Below are 9,318 nucleotides of genomic sequence, written 5' to 3' on the forward strand. Positions count from 1 at the left end.
CCCTTCGCCGAACCCCGCTTCAACACAAGAGAAAGATGACACTTGGCTAACCGGATACGCTTCTTCACCATGTACCGTGACAAGCTTACCATTCCTCACAAACTTGAGCTTTTGATGTAGAGTAGAAGTTACCGCCCCGGCGTCGTGAATCCACGGTCTTCCGAGGAGACAATGTAAGAAGCATTGATGTCCATGACCTGGAAAGTGATCCGGAATGTCTCTGGACCAATGGTAATTGGCAAGTCTACTTCTCCAAGAACATCTTTATGAGATCCGTCAAACGCCTTTACCAAATAGCCGCTTCCCCTTAGAGAAATTCCATGATGACCCAACTGTCTCAATGTAGACTCGGGCATTACATTTAAGGATGATCCAGTGTCCACCAACACATTGGATATCATGTCGGACTTGCGGTGCCGAGATATGCAAAGCTAAGTTGTGGTGTTTTCCTGCTTCGGGGAGTTCATCATCACCAAACCCCAAGTTATTGCAAGCGGTAATGTTACCCACTATTCCATTGAACCGATCCACGGAGACTTCATGATCAACATAGGCCTATTCCGGTACCTTCAATAACACTTTCCTGTGAGCTTCGAGCTCAAGAGCGAGACAAGATGGATATTTTTGATGGAGTTTGCGGCGGTTGGTCTACAATCTTATAATCGCTCTTTTTAATAAGCCTCGAATTTCGTCCGGATTAGAATCTTCAATAGGCGGTACGATGGGCCGGCGTTCTTGTCAACGGGAGGAGCAACCGGTGGAGTTATTGTAGCAACAGTGTAACCACCTTCTTCTGGAACAAGGGTGGACGGACCTTTCCGCTTCTCGGTAGTTGTAATTTCTCCGGCGACGTTATCAACCGTAGCCGGGGATACTAGAGGCACTTCTACCCCATTCTCAATCATAGTTGCATCATACTTGTAAGGGATTACCTTAGTAGAGGCATAAGATACCGGGCCAGTAACCCGATCACTAAGGGTTCAACATTCTTTGCACGAGATACATTTCTAGCGGGGAGAATCATGAAACACCGGCACAATCACACAAACATCACCGGCAATCGAAGTGTTTATCATCCATTAGGCTACGTATATCATCTTGCACCACACAACAACCCATGGGATTTTGAAGACATTCCGAACAAGAAGCATGATCGTGATTAAACAAAGAAGTCCGGCAAAGCTTGACATGTAGTGGCACCAAAGGAGTAGCAACATTACGGACATCTAAAGTGAGAGCCTCTCGAGGAACACGAACTCTTTCGAAAGCCTCGATCATGTTAACGGCGAGCATTATTTGGAAGTGGATTGTCGAGAACATGAGGAACACTATTTTCAAAAGTCAATCGTCCTCTGTCTATCGGATCCTTTACGACGTATTTCGAGCATAGCAACCTTCCACATCGTGGCCTTGAGCGCCCCGATGGAATTCACATGTGAGATCCCGTTGGAACCTGGGAGGCAATGGTGCATGCGGAGGCTTGCCCGGTCTAGTGACGCGGTGGCCTTTAGCGAGTAGAGTTGGGAGCGGATCAGCATACCGCATTGGTATTGGTGGAAAATAAGTCTTGGGCCGAGGACCCCGTTGTTGTTGTTGTTGCCGTTGAGCAGAGGCTCTTGTTGTACTTGCCGAGCAATGGCATTAACGAGCACCGGTGGTTGACCGGTGGTAAAGGATATTCTTGGTAGAATGGTGGGAAGAAAGGATGTTGAGAGTACCGCATATATTGGTAGGGCGAGAGGTAGCGAGCGACAGCTCGTAGATCGGTTACCGAGATATCATCCCTACTTCGAAATCTTTCTTCTTATGGTGGCCATTACCATACTTCTTTGGCGCACCGGGCCGAGGTCTCACCCTTTTCAAGAACAATAATACCTTCTCTCGACGGCCTCCTCTAGACGAGTTCCCATAGTAACCATGTCGGAGAAATTATTTGGAGCGAGAGACTATCATCCTTTCAACATATTCCTTCTTCGTAGTTTTCGGGAATGTACGTGTCGGCTCTTCCTCATCAAGCCGAGGAGAGACACGGGCGGTGCCCCTCTCCATCTCCGAGCATATTCACGGAAGGTTTCATCGACTTCGAGACAAGGACTTAAGAGAATCCCTATTCGGCTTCAAGAAGCAGCAACGAGTTCCTCAAAAGTATGGATATTATCTTTGCTCAAACTAGTGTACCGGTCTGCCGCATCTTCCATCAAACTATCCCGGAAGTAGTGGATCATTAGTGCATCATTATCCGCGTAATTGGCCATCTTTCGGACGTACCGAATGACATGGCTATGTGGACAAGAAGTTCCAATGTATTTGTCAAAATCCGGCACTTTGAACTTCTTAGGAACCTCAAATCGGGATACCGAGGCATAGATCACGAGCCTTAGAAGAAACACCGTTCCCACGGCTAGCTTTGACCTCACGGAGCTCTCCGGCTAGCTCTCTTAACTGTTTTCTCATATCTTCCATTATAGGGTCTTGTCCACGCGGAGTGTCAACATTGATTACTGTTGCACGGTGTGTACAACTAGATCGGTAACAACGGTAGTTACTTGAGGCATAGAGGTAGAAGCAAAAGTTGTCACGGGAATATGTCCTTGATTGCCAATGTCCTTGATTGCCAACACCGAAATACCGATCGCGGTATTAGGAGCATAGAAAGCCGAGAGTCCATAAGGGCGTACGTTGGGCATAACAAACCGAGCATCGAAACCACAAGGATAATGAGATAGATGGGATCATTTCGGTAGAGAAGCCGGAACAGTATGTGGCTGGTTGTTCTTGTGCAGCCATCGAGTAGACATAGTGTCATGAGCCTTAACCAAGTCTTCTTTCATAGCAGCCAATTCGGCACGGAGCCGAGCATTCTCTTCTTCAAAGTTAGCCATGTTTCTTCTCTTGTACAATCTTGTTTGATGAACTCTATCTGGTTGATAAACCTTGCGAGCACGAGCCACTTTTCGACTGCGACGAAGAACCGGGAGGCAATGAGCACGAGGGAAGTCTTTTGTGACCAATGAATGCATATGATGCATGCGATGTGTTAATGCATATGCAAAAAAGACTCTTTTTTGTGTTATCGAAGGGTTTTAGACAAATTAGAAATTTGTAAACATTACTAAACAAACGGGAACATTCAAACATCACCGAGTCTTACAAGATAACTCCCTTTGAAATACTAAGCCAAGGGATAGACTTTGAAATGTAAAACATTAATAACAACTGAAAATAACAACAGGAAATGGAAATCCTCAAGCATAGGAAGTGGAAGCATCATCCTCGAACTCGGTCTCGGACTCATAACCGCAGTATCGGGCATAGAAGTTACGGGCCCCTAACCCTCTTGGAATCTCTCATAAGCAACTTATCTTTTTCTTCAATTTCTTTCCTAGCTTTAGCCAACTCTTTCTTCAATGTCAAAACCTCATGAGTCTTCTCGCTCATCTTTCCCATCCAAAGTCATGATCAAATTCTCGGCCTCATAGCATCTAGTCTTCCACCGATGCTTCTCTCAACTCTCCATAGCTAGGTGCTCGATACATCTCCCGAGTATGTGGGAGTAGAGGCAAAGGCATGGTTGGAATAGATGCGGTACACATATCTCATAGCGGGGTAAGGCATGCCAATCTTCTCAACCTGGTTTATCACCCACCGAGTATAGGCCTCATGAGCAATACCGGACCTCACACCCATATGCTTCACCTCTTTCTTCCGAAGCTTAGACCAAGCCTCTATGAAATCTTCCCTTATTCCTGTGGGAGCATTAGAGTAATGGAAGAAGTAAGGAGATGTGGCAAGATAGATAGGCTTTTCTTTCATCGGGAAACCAAATTGTCGCAAGGCAAGCTCCGGGTTATAGTTGATTCCACCCGGGTACCAAGAAGAGGTACATTAAAAAACTTCCCACCACCGAAGATGATTTCTTTGACTCTAGCAACGGGAGTGAGCCAAACCACTTCATTAGGGGTGAGAGCCATGATCCTCTCGTGAAATAGTCCAATTCTCTCGGATTATCATGGAAAGACTTCGGAAGGTGCGAAATAAACCACCTATAGAGGAGAGGTACACGGCAAAGAATGTATCAACGACCCTTGCCGGATCGATCGTGAATAGCATGGTATGTGTCGGCCGGCAAAGTAAGAACCAGATTCTTGGAACGGAAGATCATAATAGCATTCATATCCACAAAGTCATCAAGATTTGGAAAGAGGATAAGCCCATAGATGAGTAGTGCAAGAATAGCCTCAAGAGTGTCCCGACAAGTGGTTTTGAGATTGGCTTTCTCAAGTAGATACTCGAAGTGAATCCTCGGATGTGAGCCTTAGTGACAAGATTCTTGGAGACATCGGTGGTCTTGAGATAGAGATCTTTAACAATAACCAAGGGAGTAGGAGGATGCTCAAGTCCCGCGAAAGGTACCCCTTAGAAATAGATAGATCCATCAAGCAAGAATAAGCCTCGAGTGTAGGTACTAAGCGAAAGTCGGGAAAAGTGAAGCACCGATAGTCCCGATCATAGAATTGCACTAGAGTGTGCACAAGCTTCTCATCCACATTAGTCCGAGAGAATAGTAAGTAAATCCCCATAACGGTGTCGGAAACTAATCGGATCCTTGACCTTGAGTGCCAAATCTCTTAAACTAGCCAAATCCACTTCCTTGAACTTGTAGGACTTAGTCTTCCCCATTCCTACAATGTTTACAAATTCAATTTGTCTAAGCCCTTCGATAAATGCATGGAAAAAAGTTTATGCATGTATGCATGTATGCATGATCATGTTCAAGTACGGAGAAAACATGGTGGGTTGAGATTCAAAGTCAAGGAGTCGTGGGTGGAAAGAGGCCTCAAGGGCATAAGATTTGGAAAATGTGGGGCGGAATTAGTTATTTTGCAAAAGAAGTCTAAGTATGATTAAAATTCATTAAGGTTTTTGTTTAAGAAAATAAAGGGAAAATCAATGGGATTTTGATCCCAAAGTTTATTTAGGAAATTATTTGAGTGAAGTTGTTCATATTTTTTGGGAAAAGAGAATTTTCTAAGTATTGTGATTCCTAAGCATACATCTAAAGCATACATTCCCTAAGCATACATCTAAAGTATCCATGTGATGTGTGTGCATGTGTCGGTGCTTGTGTTGGTGTACATCACTAGAGTCCATTGTCCTTTACATATGCCCTAGTTTACATGCTATGGCCTTGCAAGAGATTAAAAGCATAAAGAAAATTACAAGATTCCTAAGTCTTTACATTCTAATTCTTTGCAAGAAATATAAATTGCAAGAAAGTTAAATCTAGAGAGATGGGATGAGAATGCTATGAATGAACTATGAATGAGAGGGTTAGTAGCATAATATGGCATAATAGAATAGAAGTTATAAGCAAAAGGAGCATTAAACAAAGCTTGACAAAAGTAACAAAACCCTTAACATGAAGGGGGCAAAATATGCCTAAAGTTTATTATAATACCAGGACAAGTATATGACCTATAACCCTCATATCATGACAATTTTCTAAAGGTTTTATCACAATCAACAATATGAGAACCATAAGAACACATTCAAGTCAAGAATCATGATATATTTTAGACATATTTGGCACTTTATTTTCACAAACAATATCCACATAACTTGCAACACAAGAAATTAACAAATTGTATTCACAAACAAGAAAAAGGACACAAAACGAGAGGCAAACATATCACAAGATTGCACAACAAGTACCAATATCAATTTGACAAAATATCATATCAAAAACATAGCAAGAATTCACAAGAATTTAACAAGAAAGACAAACAAATCACAAGTGATACCATATATATTTTTTTATCAATTTTTAGTATGTAATACATTCACAAAAATATCAAGAAACACATTAAAAACACATAGGAATTTTCGGGAATTTTTATCAAAGTTTTGAGGCAATCGGTGGTGTAAAAATCAAAACACGGTGTTAGAATAGCAAAAAGCTGGAAACAAAGAAGTTGCAGCGAAATAAAGGCCCGTGCCCAAGCATATTGGTGGACCTGGATCATCCAAACGCTCCGCAGGCGTTGGATTGATCCGGCTCCCTCAAAACCCTAGATCTAATCGGTTTAGGGCGCGCAAAGACATGGTACACAAGTTTAGATACACGTAAACAAGACATCACGAAGCATACACGTGGCAAACCATAAATCGAGACGGTGTAGATTGAAGGATATGCTAGGCCGGTGTGAACCGAACCGGTTTGCATGAACCGGTTCAATTCACACACTATAAAACAACGAGGGACCGGTCTAAGGCTCATAACCTTCAATCCTTTCTCTCTCTAACATCTCTCTCTCTAGGAGCCTCTGCAAAGAACTCGTCGGAGAGGATGAATACCGGTCAAAAACTTCATCTTCTCCGGCATATCCTCCGCGTATTCGATGAACACGAAACTTAATCGTTTTTGAAGAAAAGAAGCACCGTAACACTCGTTTTCTCGTTCTCTATCCGAATCTTTCATTATTTCTTGCAAAAAACTTGTAGATCTTTCTAGATCTACACTTTTATGGTTCGGTTATGTTGAGAATGACGAAGAACGAGTTGAAACGGTGTTATGGCGTTCGTTTTTACGGTGTAAATCCTCATCTCTTCCTCTATTTGCAAACGTTTTCCGGAAAAACGAGGAGAGAAGTGAAGATTCACACCGATTCACTTCTTTCACATATGCGGTTCGGGAATAAAGACAAGGATAGATCAGACCGGAGAGAAGGAGTGAGATTTTACCTCGTTGAATTCGGAGAACGATAAGGACTAGAAAACTTCGCGAGATCCATTCTTGATGCTTCGGTAAGTGAGAACAAACCGAAAATAAATCGGTACCTTTCTTCTTCTTCTTCACCGGTTCTCGTTACCTTCTTCTTCTCCGGCTCGCACGCGTCCTTGTGATCGTGCTTGAGTTTGTTACACTTTGTAACGAATTCGCATTTGAATTGCAAGTGATTACGTGATCTTTCTTTGAATTAACAACTCGATGATGATGAATTTACGAGAGTTTTTGTGAATATCATTCGGTCATGCTGAATCCTGAGGCTTCGATTGATGAATTTTGGTGGAAGATTGAGTTGGTTACGGTTTGGTGATGATGAATATTGATGAAGTTCTTGATGAACTTCAACAATGTTCTTCAATTTGTTGAGCTTTTGACCTAACCGTAAAAGAGAGAGAGAAAACTTTGATTTGTTTTTTGTGATTTGATGAGTTGGCCAAATCTGATTGGAATTGTGATGATTGGATCCTTTTATAGCTTGACAAGTGTATTATCCTGGCTTTGTCATAATCTGCCATGTGTACCTGGACTTATAACAAACTCTTTGGACCGATCCGCAATTAACTAAACTTTGAGGACCAAACGCAATTATGGAAAAAGGACTAAAAATTAAAGTTTGAGACTTAAATGACTAAAATACAAAACTGTTTAAAGAACGAAACTGCAATTAAAGAAGACTTAAAATGGAAAAGGACAAATATGCAATTTACGAAAGTAAAAGGACCAAAACGAAAATAATAGTAAAATTGGAATAAAATTGGTAAAGTGGAAAAAACGTAAAGTGTAACCAATAAAAAAACACAAAATGGACTAAAACGAACCAATTACATAAATGAGGTACTTCAAAGTAACCTCTCTCTGTCAAAATTTCATGTGAAATGACCAAAATGCCCCTAAGGACTAAACCGACTCAAAATGACTCGGATGCAATTTTGGAATGGATTTTAACATAGAGATGAAACAAAGATTTATACAAACAAATTGAAAAGGCTCAGAGACAATTTTCAAGGACTAAAATGAATTTGGATGCATGAAATGACTAAAATGCCCTTTTTACGAGTTTTTGCAAATAACATTGAAATAAGATGCGAGAGAAATATGCAATTGATCAGTAGACAATTTCAAATGACTTGGAATGCAAGAAAGACCCTTTGGATGGTTTAAAATGCAAGAAAACATAGGCAAAGTCATAATTGAAAATTTTCAAAACAAAGACAAGTAAAACATGCGGTAAAATATCAAGGTAAGCAATATCAAATTGGTAATCTCTCAAAAGTCAAAGACACATATCGTAGATGAACAAATATTCGAGCAAGTATTTTTAGGTCCAAAATTAGGGTATAACACGGGGTCCTCTAATTGTTTACCATCCCTAAAAGTAATAGCACTTATATGGTCTTTGGGGTTGGTTTCGGTTGGCCTAGAAGGACTTCGAAGTTTGAGAGGTAGTAGCCATTTGAGATGTACGAGTCTCTAGCATCTCACGGTGAGTAACCATGGAGTCTACTTTCGATGTAAGTTTGGCAAAAGAGTCACTCTTAAATTTAGTTTGATTTTAAAGTTCTTGGAGCTGCTTGGATTGATTTATAAGAAAATTTTCAAAAAAAGTTCCAAAATTTGGATTTTTGAGGGACTCTTTGGTTGTTTGCATAACTGGGTGCCGTTGTTTGTTGTCCAAAATTTTTTTGAGGGGTTTGAAAAAAAATTTGCTTGTTTCTACACCCTTAATTATAGAATACTTGCTCGGGACCGCTAACAACACTACCTAGTTGGCAATTAATGCCAATATGGCCAAATACACCAAAAACTTCACGGGGAGGTGATACGGGAGCAGTGTGTGACAAAGACTAGTATTTATTTTATCAAATTTTTGTGTGAGTGCGTCAACCTTAGCAGCTAGATGATCAAGGGAAGAAATTTCATACATACCTACCTCTTTTTTAGAGGGTGAAGGAGCAACATTAGTGATGTCTCTTCCGTAGGTCCACCGATAGTGGTTTTGTGCCATGTCCTCGATCAAAGCATATGTTCCTGTGTATGTTTTATTCATCAAAGCTCCACTGCAAATTTGCATCAACATAAATTTTTGTGGGATACAAAAGACCATTATAAAAAGTGTGAATAATAAGCCACTTCTCTAAACCATGATGGGGACAAAGTCTAAGCATTTCTTTGAAACGCTCCCACGCATCGTAAAGAGATTCTCCATCTTTTTGAGTGAATTGTGTGATTTGATTCCTTAATTTAACAGCTTTAGAATGAGGAAAGAATCTGGGAGAGAAAAGTTTGTCTCATTTGGTGCCATAAAGTTATAGAACCAATTTCCAATGAATGAAACCAAGTACTAGCCCTTCCCTAAGGAAAAAGGAAAGTAGTGCAGTCTTACGACCTCTTCGTTTGCATTCACGGTTCCACCGAGTCTTAAAAAGGATGAAATATGAAAATTCGGATCTTCGGTGGGTAATCCGAAAAATTAATTTTGCTGCACTAAGTCAATAAGTGCAGGTTCTATTTCAAAATTGTCCTCAACCGTT

General features: G+C 41.0%; 1 non-coding gene across 1 annotated transcript; it reads left to right on the forward strand.

The window, feature by feature from the left end:
- The first annotated feature begins 8,923 nt into the window (after positions 1–8,923).
- On the forward strand, positions 8,924–9,030 carry LOC146899356 (small nucleolar RNA R71). Its single transcript, XR_015024335.1, has one exon. It is a non-coding gene; the product is annotated as a small nucleolar RNA R71 (small nucleolar RNA).
- The last annotated feature ends 288 nt before the right edge of the window (positions 9,031–9,318 follow it).

The sequence above is a fragment of the Medicago sativa genome, chromosome 8 (assembly GCF_051527215.1).
Source record: "Medicago sativa cultivar Bolivia chromosome 8, Bolivia_mono, whole genome shotgun sequence".
Lineage (NCBI taxonomy): Eukaryota > Viridiplantae > Streptophyta > Magnoliopsida > Fabales > Fabaceae > Medicago > Medicago sativa.